Source organism: Solea senegalensis, linkage group LG20 (genome assembly GCF_019176455.1).
Source record: "Solea senegalensis isolate Sse05_10M linkage group LG20, IFAPA_SoseM_1, whole genome shotgun sequence".
In the NCBI taxonomy this organism is placed as follows: Eukaryota; Metazoa; Chordata; class Actinopteri; order Pleuronectiformes; family Soleidae; genus Solea; species Solea senegalensis.
In genome coordinates, this window is record NC_058039.1 from 19,603,911 (window position 1) to 19,627,625 (window position 23,715).

General features: G+C 38.5%; 1 long non-coding RNA gene across 1 annotated transcript in view; it reads right to left on the reverse strand.

Moving 5' to 3' along the window:
• LOC122786443 overlaps nt 1-16,195 on the reverse strand; it is a 38,427-nt gene extending 22,232 nt beyond the window's left edge. The window contains exons 1-2 of the long non-coding RNA XR_006362447.1: nt 16,169-16,195; nt 12,403-12,497 (exon numbers count right to left, since the gene is read on the reverse strand). This is a non-coding gene — a long non-coding RNA (uncharacterized LOC122786443). The remainder of the gene's footprint in view (nt 1-12,402; nt 12,498-16,168) is intronic.
• Between the last annotated feature and the right edge of the window lie 7,520 nt (nt 16,196-23,715).

The following is a 23,715-nucleotide window of genomic DNA, read 5'->3' on the forward strand; positions in this document are numbered from 1 at the left end:
TGTAGACGTAGCACATCAATGTAGCTCAAATTTGCCAGAAGATATTAATTTTTGGTAAACTTTAGAACGGTCATCCCAGTTCCTTAAATTAGCCTAAAATGGCTAAGCTACGCACAAACTGACCAATTTGTTCCTAGCGGCAGAAAACGTCACCTTCCCCCAAAACTAATGTAAAAACATTGTATACAGTAATAATAGAGAATTTGATTATAACTATTATGACAAATTGGATCAGGAACAAATTAGTCGTTCTTTTAAAAGAAACTCTGAAGTGTTAAATTCAGGGCCTGTTGTGTCTCATGCATTTTTGCTGCGTTTTTCTCTTCTTTGAACCAACGGTAAGATCAAAGATCATATGTAAACCACATAGATGACCCTTTTCAGTAGTTCTTCTCTTTCAGAAGTTGGTTCTCGACATGGAGGATGATGTTTATGAAATAAAAAGGTGCTGCTTTATGGATGTTGTTGTGACATTGTTTTGTAGAGCATTATTTTTCTCCCTGCACAAGCCCAGGCAGACTCACTGTCATGGCAATAAGAGGAAAAACAAAAAAACAAAAAATCACATTAGTGATTTCCACTGCATTGTTATCTCTTAACACAGAACGAGATGAGCTGTCATTCAGTCAGCTGGTGAAAAGGGAATAAACTGTTCTTTAGTTTATTCACGGCAAAGAGACACTCCATAACAAGGTAGCAAAAGTTCACATGAACAGCTTCAAACAAAAAGGAGACCTGAAGCCAGTTGCTAAGTTACTCACAGACTGTAAAACCCCGCTGATGATCCCTCTCTAGAAGAAACTCCCGACATATCTCCTTTCTCTCGACTGTTCACATTTCAGACTCACTGTCTGGACGGCGTTGCTGCGCTTTAAAGGCCACACGTGTAGGGATTTTTACTTACACAGCAGTTTCATGTCGTCAAAGGGCAAAACAGTGAGTGAGCACTTACAGCTAAAAGGAGACATCAATTACAGCACCTTGATGCTGCAGCTCCTTATGTCTCAGAATTTAAATGTACTGTAATAATTCAATGCAAACTTTATTTTGCATGTAGCATATTAAAAATAATTAATAATATCTAGCGTCATAATAAAAGCCTGGCATTTAATGGGTAACGATAAATTTAGGGATGCACGATATTTATCGTACTGTTAAAAAAACTACGTCATTTTTTTATCGATCTGATAAATTAATGAAATTGGGGAGGGATTGTTTTGACGCGCTGGTTATGTCATCTATCGCGCCTTACTAGCAGGACCCAAGCCTGAGCCGTCACTGCCTGATTGTCTCCACCAGTGTGTTGGTTTTTCCTCCGCGTCAGATGATCATAACACCATTGTTGTTTGCAAAAGCTGTTTCGTGAGCATTCCAAGAGGAGGAAAGAACACTAAAAGCTCACCTCAAAAGTTGTCATCGCGACGAAGCGGTACTGAAAGAATACAAAGCAGCCACGGTAACAGTTAGCGGGCTAAGACAAGGCTAAGGCTAAAACAACAACGTGGAATGTCGATGTCCCCATTTGGCAGGCGTTTGAAAACTGTAAACACGTTTCAAGAGACAGTGAAAAGGCTAAAGCCATTAACGACAAAGTGATGGAATTCATAGCGCTCCACAACCAGCCTTTTTCTATAAGTGAGAACCCAGGTTCTCGCAAGTTAATAGCGCATTTGGACAAGTGAAAAAATAGTTGGGGGGGAGGTTAAGAAATGTTGAGTAGAAAGTGGAAATCTTTTTAAGTTTTCTTATTTTAGAAAACTTAAAACTTATTTACTATAAGATTCCAGAAAAATCTCAAAGCATTAATAATTCTGTAACCCTTTGGTTGATGATTCACTTTATTTTTGAGGATGCACTGTTTTATTTGATAAAATTTTTTGTAATTTAGGTTGACATGTCAATGCATATCGTTTTATATTTAAAAAAAAATTGACTTAACTCCACAAATACCTTACTGTTATTTACAGCAAATCACCACATATCTGTGTGATGACATGAAAAAAATAAACATTTGAAGAGCCAAAACTTGTTTGCTGTTACAGATAGGCCAGAGCTACTATCATCACTGCATTGTGCACAAACTGTAGATTATATTCAGATTATATTAAATTATATGAATTTATCAGAATCAGCCATGAGAAATTATCGGTTATCGGTTGAAATTTTTCGTATCGTGCATCACTAAATGAATTAGTATTTGATTACAATAATGAGGTCAGATATTCAGTGGCTGGAATTAAAAAAAAAAGAGCTCAATGAAAGAAAAGCACATTTATGTTCTTAGCGATACAAGTGTGACTATTATTAGACTTGGTTAAACAATAGATAATAGTTCACATATGCTTAAGTTTGTGTTAATTCTACATAAATTCTGTAATTTTAAATTTAAACATCAATAACTGCAGTTTCTGCAATATTTTTTTTCCATCAAATGACCTCCATAACTACTATTTATTGTATGTTTAACCACATTTTTCAATCATTTCAAAACCTAACACTTAATTAATAACTACAAAGCAGTACATTTTTCACTTTTAATTTTCAAATACATTAAATGTCATTAAGAGCAGCTGAAACGAAGCCGCCGGCTGCACGAGAATCAACAAAACGGCATTAAAATGACACAAAAGGGTCGCTTCCATTGGGGTTGTGCAGGGTGGTGGGGGCTCCTGCTCGCAGGGATAATCCTGGACAATTTTTAGTTCTAATCTCCACTGTATTTGCTCCGACTCATTTGGATGCATGTAAGACACATTATTCAACCTTTCTGCACAGCCAAGTTGCATTTCACAAAGTCAACACCAGCGTGTTTAAAGTTGTTAATTAAAAACGCACACAGACACTCGACGGCGTACTTTGGCAATTATCTTTCACTGTTTACTCTTCGTGGAGCAGAATTTCTCCTGGTCCAAAGTGAATTTTTTTAGGGTTTTTTAAAAAATAAATACTCCTTTTATGCCCGTCTTTTGAGACATCTTTATTTTAGATATTTACACAGTTCTTTAATGTGTTCCCTTTAGTAAAGATTGCCCTCTTTCGTCACAGAGCCCTCTCACTAATGACTTGGAAACTGTGATTGTGACTCAAAGATGCTTCAAATGAACGCATCAGTCTCACTGATGACTTTTCACGTTCCCTCTCTTATGCCGTGTTGTGACACATTATATCAGATCATACCTAGTGGTGCCACCATCAGTCTGACATACACACAGTGAGGGAGAGATCTTAAGAAAAATGCTACACCAAGTATCCATTTTTTAAGCATATTAAACATTAAACTTCTTGCGGATTAGCAGAAAAAAATAAATAAATTGAGGTTTCAGTTCACTGGATGGTGCCAAGTGCTCATTACCATTAGAGCTGCTGTGTGAGTATATCGCAATATTTGTTAAGTTACAAATACTCTATACAATATTGTGACAATATCGTACTGTGGTGTCTCTGGTGAGTGGCTTTATGAGGACGTGGCATCATAAAACATCTACGAAAGCATAGTAGGACCCAGGATATTGATACAAGAGTAAAGCAATGACAAGAATTATGTCAAAATTATAAAAATAAAGACACAGTTATAAAAACTGACATGGTAACACAGCAAGAATACATTTATAAAATGCCAAGAATAAAAAGGCAAAAGGATGAAAATAATGTTGAAATGTATAGAATAATGTGTGCACTCATTTTGGCCCTATTCTAGACGATTATTAAGATTTATACTTTATTAATCCCCTTAGGGAAATTGGTCCTCTGCATTCCGGCGACCTTCCGGTTACAAGCCAAGTTCCCTTTCCACTTGGCCACGGGGTGCCGATTATTACTTAATCGATTACTAAATGAATCGTCAACTACTTGGATAACTGATTAATCGTTTGAAGCTTTTTTCATGATTAAAACAGATTTCTGATCAGCTTTCAGCTTCTTACATGTGAGTATATTCTTCTTTTCTTCGCTCAATATAACAAAGAAATGATTAAAAGTGAATCATTTTAGTTTGTGGACAAAAACAAAACATTTGAGAACATCATAATTTCCAGGTTTGACAAACACTGATTAACATTTTCTGACATTTTATGGACCAAAAGATTACTCGATTAATCGTTAGTTGCAGCTCTATTCTTGACATTTAGACTTTTTGTACATTTTCTCTTTATTCTTATTGTATTATAATTTTTTCTTTTGGGGGTGGGGGATTTGTACTTGATTCTCTACATTTCACCAGAACTAATTATTCAAATTTAAAGTAAAAATGCCCAAAATAAGGTTAAAATAACAAGAATGCTGAGAATAAAGCCAAAATGTAGAATAACATTGAAATGTTGAGAAGAAAGAAGAAATGTGGAGAAGAAATTTGAAAGAATCAAGTTGAAATGAAGCAGAAATGACAAGAATACAAAGTGAAAATTATGACAAAGTCAGAATTATGACTCCTGGACCCTAAAGTTTTCCATACACATGTGAGAAAGAAGCAAAATCACAGAGAGCAGAGATATTTCTCGTGGGCCTCAGTGGAGCAGCGAGCCATGCTAGGATATCACATGGTGCAAAGCTCAATTCAAACACGCTCAGGTGTTATTAGGTATCATAATTTCCATTATTCTATTAATAGAGACTTGGGCGAAGTTCTGATTAAAATGTCAGTGCCACGAAGGCAAAACCTTGCCACGACCTCCCTGAATATGAATTAATGAGACATTTGACTGTGATTCTCTCCCCACACACACACACCCGCCCCAAGGGCTACGTGATTATCCTAAGCTGTGGAGTACATCTTTGTCTATTAATTTTCATCTGACACTAAGCAGGCAGGCACATATTCAGCAGACACGCTGGTCACACATAGTGAAGCTTTAAAAGCTGCACAGAGACTTTGGTAAAGCCCAGTTCCAGAGCTCCAGTGGCTACTACTGATTTTTTACTGCACCGTGAATATACTGAGGCTGAACTCAAAGAAAATGCCCTGTTACATCTGCAAAGTTACTAAGCTTAAAGTAACGTGACACTGTTACACAAGCCAGTAACTTTGAGGTGAAACTGAGGCCACGTCGTGAATCCACAATTATTCCATCACAAAGTTGAACATTACTAATCCACATGACAGAAATACTCACAAAACATCACTAAAAGAAGCAGCGACTCCAGTAATCTATATTCTATATTTGACAAACCTAAAATACAGCACTGCATCATTCCAGACTGTAATCATTATCAGGCCACTTTAAAACTCACTGTGTGATTTTCTCTTGCTCTTACATCTGGAAACTAATATTAATTTCCTAATGAGAATAAATTACAGCCCTGTGTGAGAAGCTGAGTTGGAAGGAGAACCGGTGAAGAGCTGGGCAAGGACTCATTGCTCAAAGCACATTATTTCATTATAAACCAAAGAGGTCATATTATTTGACTTAAAAACATACAATCACTGAAAAGCTCTTTTCTGCATTTGCAGTATGAACAAATAATAAATCATCAGTCATTATCTACCGCTTTATCCTCTATCCTAGCCAATCTCAGCTCCTGAGATTGTCACTGCTATTTAAAGTGTCCAATTTACCTAATCCCCACATTGCATGTGTGGGAGGAAGCCGGAGAACCCGGAGAGAACCCACGCACACACGGGGAGAACATGCAAACTCCATGCAGAAAGGCCCTTGTTCCAACCGGGGCTTGAATCCGGGTCTTCTCGCTGCAAGGCGAGAGTGCTAACCACTACTCCACCGTGTGGCCCAAATAATAAATCAATCAATCAATAATCAGACAAAGAAGAAATGAATCCTAACCTAGGAAGTGATTCTGTTTGGATGGATATTATTTTCTATTATTGCAGGATCTAACCCATAATAGTTGATCTAAAAAGGAGGTAAAACTTAACCTTGATAACAAAAATAATATCAAATAATAAAAGTATGTCAAAATTAAAAGTCAATTATGAGATAAAAAGACATAATGAGATGTACAGTACAGGAAAAAAACTATTTAGGTAGAAAATCTATCCAAGCTATGAAACGCTCTCCCACTCAATCAAAAAAGGTTACACAATCCTCATCTATTGACGCCCCTGCTGATGTCAATGCAGTTCATTTACTGTCATTAAATTAATTAACAGAGGAGAGAGTCAAAGGTCAAAGGAAGGAATAGAAAGAGCAGAAACAGAAAATAAACAAGTCAAGCTACTATAATACTGTATGTGAAGGCAGTCCATTACCATCAGTCTCAAACTCCTTTTAGAAAAGACAGACTTCCTGTCAAACTGTCAAATTGCCAAAAGGACAGAGACAAATGGCTCATTTTTTACTTGCACTGAGACCTTGAACGTCGCAAAGGTGGGAACACGCCACAGATGAGTGTACAACTACATGCAGAACAGAAACCCAGACAGACTCGCTCACGGACGATAGAAAATAAATAAACAAACAAACAGCTCCATCCATTTATCTGACCGTCTGAATCACAGTAGCAGTGGAAAGAGCTGAAAAGCAACAAATCTTTATTGAGTTTCATGTGAGTGATGAGAAAGATTCAGTCAGTCTCACAATATTGCTTTCCCTCACTTCAGTCCCTACACTCACAGTCGGTATTTGATGTTTCTGCCACTTTGGAAATGTCCAACATTTGAATGAATATACTCCAACAATTAAATATACCATATTAATGTGTCACATGAATTTCTTAATTATAAGGAGTTGTTTGGCATCTTTAAAAAGGATGAAGTCGCCTGCTGTTGTGGAGAGGATGCAAATACAGTGCCGTGAAAAGTTCTCTTACTTACTTTTCTGCATGTTTGTCACAGTTGAAGGTTTCAGATTATCAAACAAATTTAAATATTAGACAAAGATAACCCAAAGAAAAACAAAATGCAGTTTAAGTGAAAATAAACTATCCAAACCTACATGGCTCTAAGTTTTCCCTCAATAAATAAAATCATCACTTAAACAACGCAGTTATTTGGCTCTGAAAAGCACAACTTAATCAATACTGTTATGACAACACTTCCACCTCCTCTGGTGTCTGAATGGTGGAGTTATTTCTGACCTGGACAAGAAGAACAAAAAACAACCTTCTTTCACCGTCTTTCACCTGCACAATGTCAGGAAATTTAGAAACATCCCGTCTCAGAACTATGCTGAAAAACTAGTCCATGCATTCATCACTTCTAGACTGCACTACTGTGGAACTCATTATCAGGATGTTCTAATTAGTCTGAGGAAAAAAGCTCCAGTTGATTCAAAATGCTTAAAGAACATGCTTTGTGATGCCACCATGACCTTGACCTTGACCTTTGACCATCCAAACTTAAACAGTTCGATTGAGGCAACAGTTGTACCCTAGATTTTGTGTTCATTAGCAAGAACTGTGATTTCTGGAGGTCAAAGTGACCTTGACCTGTGGTCACTGAATCAGTTCATTATCGAATCCAAAGGAACATCTGTGACAAATGTAAAATGATTCCCTCAAGGCCACAAGAGGGGAGGGAAGGAAGGGTGGAACAGCTCATAATGAGCTCCATAAGATTAGTAGGAACTCAGAGTGCCAAATTATCACAATAAACACTTTGGTTGTGAAAATGCAAGTTTGATTAAAATGAGTCTACCACGGCTGTAATCAAACAAAGAAATTCTTGGTCGACTGAAGCCCTGAAATTTCGGCTCAAAATCGAATAAAACGAATCAACGACTAGCCTAAAACATTGAAAAAGCCAGTTCTGATATGTTCATATATTCAAAACAGACGGAGCAACATAACAAAGACAAGTTAGCTTAAGTTTTTATATGATATGTTTGTAGTCGAGCTGTGATATGAAAACTGTCGCTGGCAAACTTTGCATTTGACTTTTTTCCCGCCATCTATTTTCATAAAATACTGCCACACTGTGACGTCTTTGACACGGATGTTAGAGGACGAGTGACATTAAATAAAACCACCAGACGTTCTATAATCTGTCTCTTGTGGGTGGGGCTAATCCAAAATACTGAAAACAAGGGGGGTGTTCTCTGAAGACACGCGGTTACCTGTGAAACAGGGGTGCTCTGAAAACATCCCCATTAGCACTTGGTACATTCCTCCTGATGAAATCAAATTAACCATAGACTGTATGAAATGAACACGGTAAAAAGTCGACCACTCAGAATTTGAGTCATAAATTCGACCAGTCGACTGAGACCTTACAGCTCTAGAGTCTACGAGGCAGAACTTTCGGCTACGGGTCTGGGTTCAAGAAGAAAACACCCTTTACAACCGGTATCTATATAGTCTATAAGTCGCACATGTGGCTGTACCTGAACAGCAGTCTTTAACTCTTATACTTTCCTGCTCACAGGGACTTAAAACAGCAGCAAGCCAAACGTCCTGGGCTGCAGCCAAACACGGTGACAGAGGAGAGTGCAGCGTTTTACTGATGAGGTGACTAAAGCGACACTCTTCCTCAGTGTCTGTCACACGCCTGTTTGGCCTTTGTTTGGTTTTTTTTTAATGTCTCCATTCCAACAGAAAATGCTCTTTAATCATGACTCACTGCTTTGAGGATGGTGGGCTGAATCCATTCCTATTACAATTCACATAAAACCATGTTACACAAAAAAATAAAAAATAAAAAATTGCGTCACCGCCCTCAAGGAAGCGTGGAAATGACAAATGCACGTGTAGTATTGCATCGCGTTTCACGCCACACGACATTTCTCACGCTGACAAGTGATAAAACGCTCCACAAATAAATCGGTAATCTATGAATCGATGGCGCGAAGGCAGGTCGCTCTGTGTGGTTCATTCCCACAGCTGTCTTGAGTTAGCAACCCATCAGCCAATCACAAAATAGTACTTCTTGTTGCTGTACTTCATTTTTGGGCCAAATGTCTTTGATCCATTCGTAGTTTCTTTTTGGTCTGAAAGGCAAAACTAGGTTTAGTGGAATTTTTTCTTTATTATCTTAACATAATATTATCTTCAAACGCTAACACCACCCTGCTTCTACATGGTTTGTGGCTGTTTAACTCAACAAGACGTCAAGCTCTGTACGAGAATAGACTGCGGGTGTTGAAGAAACACACTTTTCTGTCAACCAATCAGCTGACTGTCATGGGCGGAGCTGGTCTAGCTCCTCCTGGAATGCACTGCACCATTTTACTCTGGTACCCCAAAGGAAGGGTACTGAAAAATGGAACGGATAGGGACAGTTATTTCTGTACTAATCCTAACTCCTAAAAAATATGTCACCGTACTGGAACGGGAAACACAGTGGAAACACAGTGGAAACACAGTGGAAACACAGTGGAAACACAGCGGCTTATTCGGCTCATTCAAAAGACTGCCGCTCGACTTCTCTCTGGTAAGAAAAAGCACAACCACATCACACCAGTCTTAGCTTCCCTCCACTGTCTGTTTTGGTATTGATTTTCAACTTCTAGTAATTGTTTTTAAAGGCCTCAATGGTACGGGCCCTCTGTATCTCTCTGAGCTCCTGGGTCCTCAAACAGAGCCTTAAGGTCCTCTGACCAACTGCTGCTGTCTGCCCCTCTATATTAGAACCTCCAAGACTCTAGAGACTTGTAAATCCTCCCTTAAAACCCACTTCTTCTCTCTGGCGTTTCATAAATGAGCACATGCTAATTTTATATTTTACTGTTTTTATTCTCATCTATTTATGTATTGACATATTGTTGTATGTAACCTGTGCCTCCTTCTGTACAGCACTTTGGTCGCCTCACGTACAGCCTCCTTTAATATTATTAACTAGTGCTTGGTTATTACACTCATAACCATCACTATTACTGTTGTTATTACAACCACTTTCTCTCTCCCTTTCATTCAGCCTGAAGAGTTTTATTATGCCGAACTTAAATCTGTCAAGCGCGTTGAGAAAGTGTGATTTCTGATTTAGTGTCGCACATAAAAATGGATAATAATGGAATTAAACGTGTTCCCTCCACTGTATTCCTTCATCTTTAAAAACAGACTGTCGTGATTCTCACTCCGAGTCCAGAAAGCGGAGCAATTATTGAGTTACTTAAATAAAAATCGTGTTAAATTGCAGAAAGATAAGCAACTTCACTGAAGGTCACATTTACATACAATTTCCCTCCATTGACTTGTAACCTGCACAATGGCAGAGAGGAGAGGAGACTGTTCCCCCCCCTGACAGCAGCAACATGCTCGAGTAGTGACGAAGAAGAAGAAGCCCCTGGGCTGTGTAAAGACTCCTGCTAAAGTGTTTGTCACACATGCTGAAGATTCTTTTTCTTACCCCTCCAGACAACAACAACAACAAGCCTTCTTCTTCTTCTTCAGGGCATCACAGGCACGCACAACAAAAACAACGACAAAATGTGCCTCTGGTGGGAAAACGCCATGCAAATTGTCTCATCACTGAGTACGCGGCCACATTTTGCTCAGGTGCAGGAGTGGAGTATAAAAAAGGAGCAGAGAGGAACACACTCTGCCGCACGTCATGAAAAATGGGCCACCGATGGCCGGTGCCCTCCATCTCTTCTTGACACAATTAGAACCTGAAGTTAAACTCCTCAGGCGTCCAACTTATTTGAATATTGTGTCATTATGATTTTAATTTTGGACGTTTCTCTGTAAAGCCCCAGGTGGAGACTGGAGCTTTTTCTTCCTCTCTTTCATTCACTTTGACATATTTCTTTTTACCTTCTCTTCCCCTACAAGCAACTACTGACCGACTCCCATTTATTCATACACTTCAGCAAGAGTACTTATCACCAGGTCACGCTCCATAATAAATACAGTTTTCTCTATTCATGCACACAGCCATTCCCAGTAGGACTGAGGAATAAGTGATTCATTTGATTGACTTCCCCTCGAGCAGCACAGCGTCAGATTTAGCACGTTTTCTTTTTTTGATGAAACGATGGGGAGAGCCACTGTGCTCGTGGTCAAGTTTAATTCAACACGCCGTCATTTGTGATTAAACTAACATCCAGATGTTTAACTGGATGCGGTGTAATATTAGCGTTTTTTTTACCCTTTTTAAACAAAAACTGTAAATTAAGTGTTGTATTATGTTGTTGCAGGGTCATTTGATAACTATATGGAGCAACAATAACGGCCTAAATAGTGGGTAACAGGCTTTTAGTTAGGATTTTATTAGAGGGTGTAAAAACATTTAAAAAGTTGTTTTTACAGTTTATAAATTTCTTATTCCCTTCCAGCTTTATTGTCTACTTATTCAATTTTTTAAACTTTCATATATTTATGCAAGACACTTGCATACAGTTGTATTAGCTGTGTGTGTGTGTGATGATTTTCTGACCTTTCGCACAAAAAAACAATTCTTACATGATTACTCTTCTGGACGAAGCTGGGGATTATTGTCCGTCTTCCTCCTCTTTTCCTCATTTTTGAAGTCCTTATTTTCATTTAGCCTTCATATTATAAAAGGACATTATCAACTGTAAATGTGTCAATAGTGGGAATTTATCGACCTTTTAAAAGTTAAGGCTTCCTATTATTCAAAGGAACCATACAAATTTTGACGGCGGTCGCATCGTGCTGACGTTATTGTTGTTGTTTTTCTCCCGGTTCACCGACAGTTATTACATTACATGTCATTTAGCAGACCAATCCAAAGCGACTTACAATGGCATTGTCACCAAAGCCAAAGAACTCCAAAATAGTTACCGTATTTTCCGCACTATAAGGCGCACCTAAAAACCTCAAATGTTCTCAAAAGCCGACAGTGCACCGTATAATCCGGACGAGACGGAGCCGGGCATGTTGGATCCCGTATTCGCCCAACTGTTTAATTCGGACACTGAAGAAGAAGAATTCGAGGGATTCGCGGATGAGGAATAACTTGATAAAGTGAGCTTTACATGTTTATTTTGTGTGTTGTGTTGTGTGACATTAACGTTTGAGCAACGTTGAGTTATTTATATATTGTTATTGCTTTGCACTATTTCGAGTGTTACTATATTGTGATAGCACTAACGTTTGATTTACCGTAACAGTATCAGACTGTTTTTTACGTGTTTATTGAATCCAGGAAAAGTTCCCCTCCACTATGTGATATAAATGTTGCACTACATGTTATACCCTGCTGTTGTTAAAAGATAAACGAAATACCACATCACATAAAACAGCTGTTTATTCATGTTGGGAGTAAACGGAGTTGTCAGAACGCTGGTTTGTAATCTATAAATAAAGTTTGACTGACCTATCTGACTGTTTTGTTGACATTCCCTTTAGCGCAGCTCCATCTAATGAATGCATAACGTAACCCCAGCCTCTACTGTAGCGTCTATTCTATGCGCCTTATAATCCGGTGCGCCTTATAATCCGGTGCGCTTTATAATCCGGTGCGCCTTATAGTGCGGAAAATACGGTACTATAGTTATCAGGCTGTCATTTTTTGTACACATTTTTTGTACACATTAAAAGTTTCAAGTTTACCTGCACTTTCTTCCCAGGAAAAAGGTCACAGAGACGTCCACCGATATTCCACCAGTAACAGCGCCCGTTAATGCCATGTCACGGAAAATCCACCACTGCAAACATGTGTAGAAATATTTATATTAATTATTATAATGTGTTTTTAACACACGGCAAACAAAGATCTCCAGCAACTATATTTTTAGCATCATTTGAGATATTTCTCCATTCCTGTCCTATTAAAAAAGGCATGAAGCCATGTGAGTCACAATTAGCACAACACAACCAAATGTCACAGCGCACTGACATGGTTTACCAGGGAATAAAACTCTATCTCCGTTAATGAATGAAGAGACATCTTTACATTAAGATCATTAAACTGGGTACAGGTGTATTTGTGAAGCACTACTTGGTGAATATAGAGAGGAAATGTTTCCATTATAATGCAACAAAGACTAGTTTACTGACTGAATGGGATGGAGCAAGAAATTGAATTATGTTCCAGTTTTGCACTGTAAAAACTGCTTCTTGCAGCCGGGTCCCACTTCTAAATATACAGCGAGAGAGTGAGTGAGTGCACACACCGACTTTGGTGTATAAATAATCAATGTCAAAAAGTGCACTCCTTGAATTGAATTCATATTCCTAATCCTACGATTCAGTGAAGTAAAAAAGATTATGAAAATCTTCTTTAGGTGAAGCTTATAGGTAAATAGTTGTTCACTATTTACCTATAATCTACACTTATAGATCCTTTCTGAGCAAACATTGACATTGTGATTTAAGACGTGCCCTTTCAGGACGTGTCCTCTGTCGGCCTGATGGCCGGTTTGCTTAACCCACATCAATCAGTGAATTATAATTGCAAGAAACGTGCTTCAATGTAACCTGAACACACAGAGAGAGAGAGAGAGAGACAGACAGAGAGAGAGAGAGAGAGACACCTGCATCTATGCATATCCCATTAATCTTGTTACAGCACCATCCCCTTTCTTACTGTTAAATATGCATTAAAAAGAATGGAGTCATTGAGTATATTTGGCACATAAAAGATACAGGCTCATCATTAAAAATCCATGTAAGCCCTTTAAAGCTGAAGAGAGGTGATTTCACACTTGGCTGCATCAATTCTAAAAGGTGCTATACTCCACCACCACAACCACAACCACCACAATACAAAACACACACACACACACACACACAGAGAGAGAGAGAGGCGCAGCATAGACGGTGACGTCCTTGGTCTTGCCTCCCCCGTGCAAGACTCAGTGGGATGGATGTGGTGTCTAAACTAATGGAGCATGGAGAACACAGGCTGGCTGTGAATAGAAGGAGGTGGAGGAGAGATCAGGGTGCTCTTGGAGCACCTTTTTGCATTGGAACAATAGCAGGTTATTGTTCATCGTAGTGTTGGGGTTTTTTGCGGAAGAGCAGAGTCAATATTTAGTGGCAAGTGCTGGCGGATCACGGAGACGCTGTGTTTGGGCTGCAGTTTAAAAATGTTTTATGATAATAATAATAATAATAACGATAATAATAATAATAACAACAATAATAAGTCTCTTTCTTACGACGGAGTATTAGGGCCAAGAATGAAAAAAAAATACGAACCCGGCAGAGGAGGGGCACTATTTCAAGAAAAAAGGTGCCGATTTATGAGATTAAAAGTGGAAAATCTACGAGGAAAAAAAACATAGATTTATGAGATTAAATGTAGCAAATCTACGAGAAAAAAGTTGCAGATTTATGGGATTTAAAAGTAGCAAATCTATGAGAAAAAAGTTGCAGATTTATGGGATTTAAAAGTAGCAAATCTACGAGACAAAAGTCGCAGATTAAAGGGATTTAAAAGTAGCAAATCTACAAGAAAATCTTCGCAGATTTTTTAGATTAAAAGTGAAAAAAAAAAACTGCGACTTTTTTCCTCATAGATTGCTATGTTTAATCTCATAAATCTGAAACGTTATTTTCTCATAGATTAGGCACTTTTAATCTCAGAAATCTGCTACTTTTTTCTTGTAGATTAGGCACTTTTAATCTCAGAAATCTGCTACTTTTTTCTCGTAGATTAGCCACTTTTAATCCCAGAAATCTGCTACTTTTTTCACTTAGATTTGCAATTTTTAATCTCAGAAATCTGCGTTTTTTTCTCGAAATGTTACCCCCCTCCCTCGGGTCCATATTTTATTTACATTTTTTCATACTTGGCCCTAATTTGCCGTCGTACTTTCTTTTGTATCTACACGACGTCAAGCTCGTCAGCTCCGAGCTGAAAAACATGCCGCTACATTCGACCTGTGCACTAATGTGCCAAAAAGTCCCCGGAAGAACATCTGCGGTTTCACAGCCATAAAAACATTTTTGCCTCTGATTAATGTGGTATTCTTAGGCTCGTGGCTCTCCTTAGCAGACCACCGCGCGAGATGTTCAATCAACTATGCATGACTTGACCTTAATGGATTTTTCACTGGGAGGCTTGGGTTGGTTATTAGAGAACCAGCTCATGTGGAACAACCTTGCCCTCTTGGGAGGGGAATTACACCAGTCCAGAGGAAACCCACATTATGGCGCCGGCGAGAGCAGAGGAAAGCACCGTTTCCTCTTGGCTTGCATACGTCTCTCCATTTAAAAATGTGCCAAACTGTGATCTCGGAAGAATATATTCCATCTGCTGCTTGATTAAGAATCCCCCGTCCTCTCTCTTTACTTTACAGTTAGTGCTGTCAGCCATCTGACTGTGGCACTCTTCATTTGTCCTCAGTGGTTAGCGTCCTCTTACTTGCATATAATTGTCATATCTTTTACGACACCAGGACAATAAAACCAGCCCCCGCCATTAAACGGAATTATATGAACGTGCTTGTGATTGGCTGAAGTGTCCCCCACGTGTCTGTGAATGGATGGTGTTTACTAGACCTTGTGCATTTTTTTAAAGTTGCTGTGGAAATTAAACGGCTGCTCTGTGCACACGGAGAAAATGATGACCGCCGCTGCAGTGCCAACCAGGAGCCGTGATTATCAGGCTGTGTTTACCCCATTCCAGTTCACACACATCAGTAAATAAACAAACAAAATGGCCCGGTGTTGAATTAATTTTCTCCTCCAGCTGTGTACTCTAATTGGGATAATAAGCTGAAAGGTTATCAACACTCCATGAGGCATTATTCAAGCACCTAGCTTTATCTCAGTGCCCCTTTGCTTCCTTCAGTAAAAAACACACTCTGTGCTGGAGAGTGAGGGAGGAAGGATCTTTTTCAAATACGTCTAATAAAACCTTACAGTGGAGTTTAAAGTTAGAAATTAAATATTGATTCATTCAAAAGATGAAAGGTCAGCGTCATTAATTTAACCAATTAAAATCAAATAAAAATGCATTAGGATCATTTTTTTAAATTGGCTCTGATTACACAGAAATGTGAGAGGCTGAATCCTGTGGAAGAAAAAAAAGAAACACAGTTTGAAGGTTAACTACACACGGACTCAAATCTTATTTATACGACTGTGAACCCTTTACCGGGCAAAAGAACCATATCTGGAAGAGTCCGCACACATCTGAAATCTTAGAAACACAGAGATGTCACCCGGCTACAGTCCTAACAACCGTCTTCTCCTGCATCTACGCTAACATCTTAAAAACTAATGACGTCTGCTGATCAAACTCTCGCCACTTTCAGATGCTTTGTTTACAATGACTTCAACAACATTGTCTTTGCTTTGCACAGATGTGCGTTCAAGTGTGCTGAATGTACTAACTGTCAAGCTACAGCAGCATCTGTGCAGAACTTACCTCAAGACAGTCGCACGTCACCTCCTCCATGTTCCTGCAATGAAAAAGTATCTGATAAATACCTGCACAATAAATATCTTACTCCAATACTGAGGTAGAGCTGCAACTAACGATTAATCGAGTCATCGTTTGGGCCATAAAATGTCAGAAAATCTTAAAAATGTTGATCAGTGTTCGTCAAACCTGGAAATGATGATGTTCTCAAATGTCCTGTTTTTGTCCACAAACCAAAATGATTCACTTTGAATGATTTTTGTTTATATGGAGCAAAGAAGCTTAAGAAGCTAAAACAATCACAAATCTTGTTTTAATCATGGAAAAAAAGCTTCAAACCGATTCATCGATTATCAAAATAGCTGGCAACTAATTTAGTAATGGCTTAATAATTGATTGATCAGTTACTAAATTAATTGTTAACCATTTCAATCATAAATTGAGTGTATTTTTCCATTACCAAAGCAAGTTTTCAGATTATTCGGCTTCTTAAATGTGAATATTTTCTGGTTTCTGTGCTTCATAAAACAAAGAAATCATTAAAAGTGAACAATTCTTTGTGACATTTGAAATCATCATATTTTCCAGGTTTGGTAAACACAGATCAACATTTTATGGATCAAATGATTACTTGATTAATCAAGAAAATAATGCTTAGTCGCAGCCCTAAATCAGAACTTTTTCCATCATCAGCATTATAGGTGCGAATGTCACTGATTTTGCCCGAGGGACACGGCAGGAACAAAAGTTCGTCTTAGTCTTCTCAGTTGACCAGAACTTAAAATGACATTGCATATCAAACTACTTAATTCACTCTTACACACCCATAGAATTTTAAGGGCTTATGAACAAAAAAAGTTCTTAACTGCAGCAGAAATATGGTGAATTTCAGAATATGTGGTGCTGCTGAAAAACCCCGGGTCTTGCACATCACACAGTGTGACATTAATATCATCTCTCCGTTTTCACATTTATTAAGAAGATAATCATTTTTGGCTGAACAGGTAAGTTATTATTATTTGTCATGTGTTTGTTTTGTTTCAATTTCCACAACTCAAGGTTATCATTATTGTGTCCAGCAGCATTTGTGATGCCCATTAATTATTAAATTTCCTGCAACGGTGGTGGCCTGGCCAAGACTTAATGGACCGGACATGCGGCAACATTCTGTGGGTTTTTCCTTTCATTCCCAGACTGCGTTTAAAAGTCAAGCAGCATTAGCTCTGCTATTTGACATAAATCACAGTGTAATAATTTGTCCCTGTACGTAAACAGTGGTAAAATACCAGCGCTCTTCAACCTTTGAAAAAAAAACCTCTATGTTTATGACTTGTTTTAAAGTGAACACTTGTTTTTTTCCCCAGGGATGAAGGTCATAGAAAGTGGTTTCATATTGTTCGTCCACTAAAATATGTGTTAAATGTGAAATGGAAAACGTCCCTAAAACCGAAGATTCCTGTCCTGTCATGAACTACATAATGTTCCAGTGTTTTTCACCCACTTCATAAACAGCAAACACAGCAATGAAATGTCAATAGTTTTCTTTTAGTACTTCTTAAACTTCATACATGCAACAAACTATACTTCATTTATATATCTGTGTACAACTAGAGCTCCAACCAACAATTACTTTCATAACCAATTCATCTTTTCACGATTAGTCAAGTAATGTTTGGTCCATAAAATCCATTAATTGTTTATAAAACACTTAATTTAGTAGTCGATTAATAATCAATTATTCGGGTAATTGTTACAGCTCTAGTTACAACCAAACCAAAAACTTTTAAAGAACGTTCCCTCAGGGTTAGGTAGGAGCATTAACGTTCCCTAAACTTTGAGGGAACCAAAAACTGAAACGTGTCATGTATGAAGGTTGTAAAACCTAACGTTCTGGGAACCAAACGTTCAACCAAAAACTAACTTAGGTGGGGGAACCTTACAGGAACCTTCCGGAAAGGTTCCCCAACTAATGTTACTACTGAATTTCAACATATAACCGTAATGTCAACACCTCACAGCTCATTTTCCCCCTAACTCACTCTCAAACCAGGTGTGTGCTAATTAAGTAGCAAACATGCTAAATTAGCCCCAAAAACATTCACACACACAAAAACAAAGCATCATTTTCTGAAGAACGTCAGTGTCGTTCATGCTAACTTACGGTGCTCTGCTGCTCACACAACAACAACAACAACAACAACAACAACAACAAGGCGAAATCTTCAGTAGCGTGCTCACAGTACAGGTATAGTTCCTTCTTGATGAAGTCTCGCGAGAACACAGAGCAACGCTAACGAGACACTCTTAAAGGGACAGCGTCACAATCCAGTCGTATCCGGTTTGCTATTTATCGCCCGTCATAAAAATGAGAAAACGTTAATATTCTAGAAATTGTTATTTGTTTGGCAAATAATAAGTGAATTCACCATTTTATATCAAATTTAATTTTTTTTCAGTAAGTACATAACTATAATTTGACATTTAAATCAAGAAGTAATAATGTGCTTTACTATTTTTTCAGTCTTTTTTTTTGTAAAACAGTGAAAATTCATGGATAGCAATAATAGTAATAATAATTATATTTTAGTATTAAAAATCTCATTTCGCTGAAAGAGCTTCTACACACTGGTGCGTTAACCATGACAGAAATTATCGACGCTGATCATTTAGAGCCGCTGTGCCATAAACATTACATTGGGTACATAATCATTTGTTAAGCGCTATATAGTTTGGTTACAATAACAGATATTATATATAATTAGTCTCGGCGTCATTGTATGTGGTTTTGTTTTTCAGACCACATGGGTGTTCAGCTGACATCCTGCGGTTAATTGCGTTATCAAATCTAAACATGAGCCTCTCCAGCTTTACGCTGGGTTTATATTCCATCTCTGGGGAACGTTATTTTTCTGACACTTTTATTACGAGGTGAGGAGTTCATCTGGAGTGCCCTGAGCATGTCAGGGAAGTTTTATTGTGGAAAGTTAGAAGGCCACTTGGCGAGAGTCGGGAGTCTCTGAAAGTTTATTAAAAAAAAACCCTGACCATTTATCTCCCACTGGAATTTGTAATAACAATAAAAAAAAAAAACCTGTATGCTTTGAATTTAATGGGACTTCGCTTTTTTTCCACAGTGCTGGTATTAATTCAGATTTTATTTTTTCTCTTTGTGATGTTTTAAGAATGAATAAATATCAACAGCGAGTTGTGTGTTTGACAAAGAGACATGATACAGATGAGAGACGTGGTCTCGCCCTGTAATTATGCCAGTGCATTTAAAGCAAGCACATGATTACAAGTGACAGTATAGACTTATCTCTTCATCACTTATTCAGTGTGAGGCAATTTTCCAAGGCTTTTCCCCACACACAGTTGTCAATTTTATGCAAAACGGGATCCAGTCGAAGCCAAGTCGAAATTGATCTGGGCGACGGCGAGTCACAGGCCGGATGCTTGTTTGAAAGGCTGGAAGTAAAGTATAGGGTGTCCGTCTTGTTTGTGAGACAAAAGTGACGGAGAAAAATGTACGTTTCTCCAAGAGGGACTGACAAAAACCTGTCCTGCAGCTTTTATGGAAGCATTTATTCCAATTTAGAATCAGCCCCACTCATGTGGGTCGTGCAGGTTGCCTTGAAAACGTCCATTAGCGCAGCTCTCAGAGACAACGACCTCTCGCACGGAGAGCAGCACTTGATCCAGAGAGCTCCTCTCGTTTGATCCTTCAGTCTAAATGCAGTCCTTCACACCCAAAACAAACATTTCCACGCCGGGTTTAATGAGAACGTTTCCAGGTAAAAAAAACATGTTTCCAAAAAAGGCATTAACATTAACACTGCACACGCGTGGAGTGGAGTTTTCTCCACTTGAATTCAACAGCTTGTTATTATTAAGTGGGGTCTCGCTTCATTATAAACCTGACACTGTGGCCCTGCTGTGCGTTCATGCACACATTCTAATTGTATATTCTAATTTTACATTCTCTTCTCATTTCCATTGCTCACAGACATGCTGCAGGTTGCAGTGTACGTTCAGGTTTGTGTTTGTTCTATGACGAGGAAAAGAAAAACACTGAAACCTTTCGTTCGTTAGTGGGAAATACAGATTTGATATATTTCACCTTTATTTAACCAGCTAAGTCAGTGGAGAATTCTCATTTACGAATGTGCAATATAGAGTCCTTTTACTATATAAACACACCTGAGCAAAAAGTACTCAAAATCCGATTCAATTTGTGAAATTTGGAAATGCAGTCACAGCGACAGCTCAATGACCGGAAGTTGTCACAGACTTGGAGTTTTTTGTAAATATCTAACGTTTGTCAGATTATAACAGTTAGATATTTACAATTATTTTGTCGGATTTCGGCGGGGAACAAGTTCCAGACGGACGGTGAAGCCTGTGACGACTTCCTGTCCATTGAGCTGTCGCTCAAAAACTCAGTAGCCAATCAGCAGGCAGCTTCCTAAGCAAATAAAAAACCACGGCACAAAGAACAAGTGTATTTTCAAACAGTAAAATACAATATGTTTGAAGGATTACTATCTATCTATCTATATTATCTATATTTTATTTGAAGATTGAAGATTGAAGTTGAAGAACAACAGCTAAGAGATGAGAATTAAAATAAAATAAAATAAAATAAAATAAAATAAAATAAAATAAAATAAAATAAAATAAAATAAAATAAAATAAAATAGTAAGACTTTTTTTTATTTTTAAATATTTTAGATTTATTTGCTTCTTCTGAAAATATTGACACAAATCTAATTCCATACGTGTTTACATGTGTTCCTGCCTGAACGCATGTAAACACGGGTAGATATAAATAATAAAAGTGTAAACCATCACAGCAAAGACAATGTGCACATGCTACGCAGCGATTTATCGTCTGCTTTGTTTCACATGATGAAAGATTGTGCCACTGAGGTGTGTGTGTGTGTGTGTGTGCATCAATATAACGACCATAAAAGATGTGATACTCTTGGCTTTGATTTATTAGCTACTGCTCAATGTAACTGTACCCACATTTTGAAAGGTACATATTGGTCACAGCCTGCTATTGATTTTGTTCCACAGTTAAAATGGATGGCTTTGTTTAGCAGGGAAAAAGTGAGCAATTTTTACCTGCTCCAGCGAAGCTGTTTAATAGTCCCAAATCTATATTTCATTAAAATGATGACACATTGCACCCGTGGACCTCTCCTAACTCCTGTTCTATCGATCCGCAGCAGTTTGGACCTGGTAGAGAATAATAAATTGCCCTGGCATCGGTGGCACTCTCTCTTCAACATTTATCTTGCATTATATACACTACATGAAATAAAACACCGTGGCATGAATCTTTATCACTGCAAACGTGTAACACTCCGAATGTGTTACCGTGCACGTGATTCACTGCATGTTCTCTAATAGGAGAGGAGAAACCAGAGAATCCATCTCACTTAGCTGCATAGTTGCCCTGCTTTTGTGGCGGAATCACAACCAATTCTATTTTTCTCAGCGTTGTGTTCAATACCCACACCATGCCTTGAACAACAATTGGGAAAATTCCCACTTTATGGGCTCACAATGTGTCATCATTCATGAAAAGATAACCTTTACTGTCCCCGGAAGGCGACGTTCGACGCATTTTATTTTCACACAATTAAACAAAAGGCGCGAGGAGCTGGACGCGGGACGAGGGAATGCTCCGTTAATAGGAACCTGTTGTGTTTATGATGAATTCCAGCCAATCTGTCTGCCACTGGAGGGTAAACAAGTTTGACATTTAGTGGTGACCTTATCCCTTCTATTAGGCTGCTTGTTTTTCTGACAGAGACGGATAAGGGTGCTTTTTCTCATTTCATCATATAGAATGATGCTGGTTAACAAGGGTGTCCTTGTTAGGTCAAAGCATATTCACATTTACATGTTTCACTGGGACTGTCGCCGTGGAGGTGCCGCTGCTGCTGCTGCTGCTGCTGCTGCTGCTGCCGAAACAAGGAGGCCATTAGAAAACTATGTCAACTTCTATTTTTATTATTGCCTCCATGTAGACTAATTTGAAGTAAGCGTGACATTTTCCAGACAAATACATTTTGGAAAAATTGTCAGAATCCACCGTAAAAAAGAAGCGTCTGTGTGTCTACAGAAAACAAAACTGTGAATCACAGAGACGTAAACACAAGCGCTCAGCTGAACGTGAAGTGACCTCTGGGAGCCGCGGCACAGAAACGCCACAGCGACATGCAAATCAGGACCAGCACCTGGGACTTGTGGCCTTCAGTGGCAGACGGCTGTGGAAACGTGACCCAGTTATCCAGCCTGTTTGAAATCAAATGATCTTCAAGTAACGTCGGGATATTTGTGAGGGTCTTGAATTTTTGTGAAAGGCGGATTGTACCAAAATGTGATTTGCAGGGTTGTTAAAAGTGAATAATCTGTATATTTATTTCAAAAACATCACGTCATGACCAAAATAATTGGCATTAACGATATAATTGAGAGAAAAAATGTGTTCTAATATCAAAAAAACGTGGCGACATTTCATTCCTCAGGACGTCTTGTTTGATAATTATTGTTTGTTATTATTTTGCTACTATTACATAGTACAGGTCAAGGGTCAGCCGCCACCGGAAGTAAACAACAGCATGCTGTCACATTGAAAGCAGACTTAAAAATGGATTATCAGGCTTGAATTGAAATGACTCGTTTGTTTGTTTCCTTCGTCACGTCACGGGTCCACCATGATGATTTTATCATGTTCACGTTGTTCCAGCCAAGGTTAACATCCGCCAGGTCAGCGTGCGGGACTTTCCCCCGGCTCGTGCAACTCTGTGAATCCTAAACATCTTTCTTTTGTCAGGTTCAAAGACTCCGGGGCTTCGTGCAAACACATTACAAGACCTGCGCTTCCACCTGAACCCTGGCTGTGATTACAGGAAAGAGCAGGTGTGAATTAAGCAGGTGCAACAGGATCGCTTCCTGTGAATAAATGTATTTTGATTATGAGCAAACATTGCCCTCCTTTGGCCCTCATTATGCAAATGAGCAATTGTATTTTAGGGTGTGTGTGTGTGTGTGGGGAGGCAGAGGGTGATTTGTTTGCAGGAGGATTTTTTTATTTATTTATTTTTTTTGCAGCCTGGCAGTCATATGCTGTTGATTAACGGACTAATGGACAGGCAGCAGAGTGGGGGGGGGTGAAGTAATTTCATGCCAATCACTATTCATTATTTAATGAGAGATGATGACTCGGGGCACGCTCCAGCTCAGACGGGCTACAAAAGGCAAAAAAACTCACATCATTATTTACCTCTTTAAATTCACATAATTAAGAGGACGGAGAGATGTTTCTTCTCTTCACAGAAAGATCCATCATGATGGAATAAGAGCAGGTCGTCAGTCTGTACTTGTTGAACCAATGTATAATCAAATCAAACGGCGTCCCACTGGCTCACAGTCGCCCTGATGATGTTATAGGATTTTTATTTTATTTAGATTTTAATGGCATGTTATTTCTGGAGTTTGTGCACTGGATAATGAAGTTGTTAGGGCTTAAAGCTGCATCATGA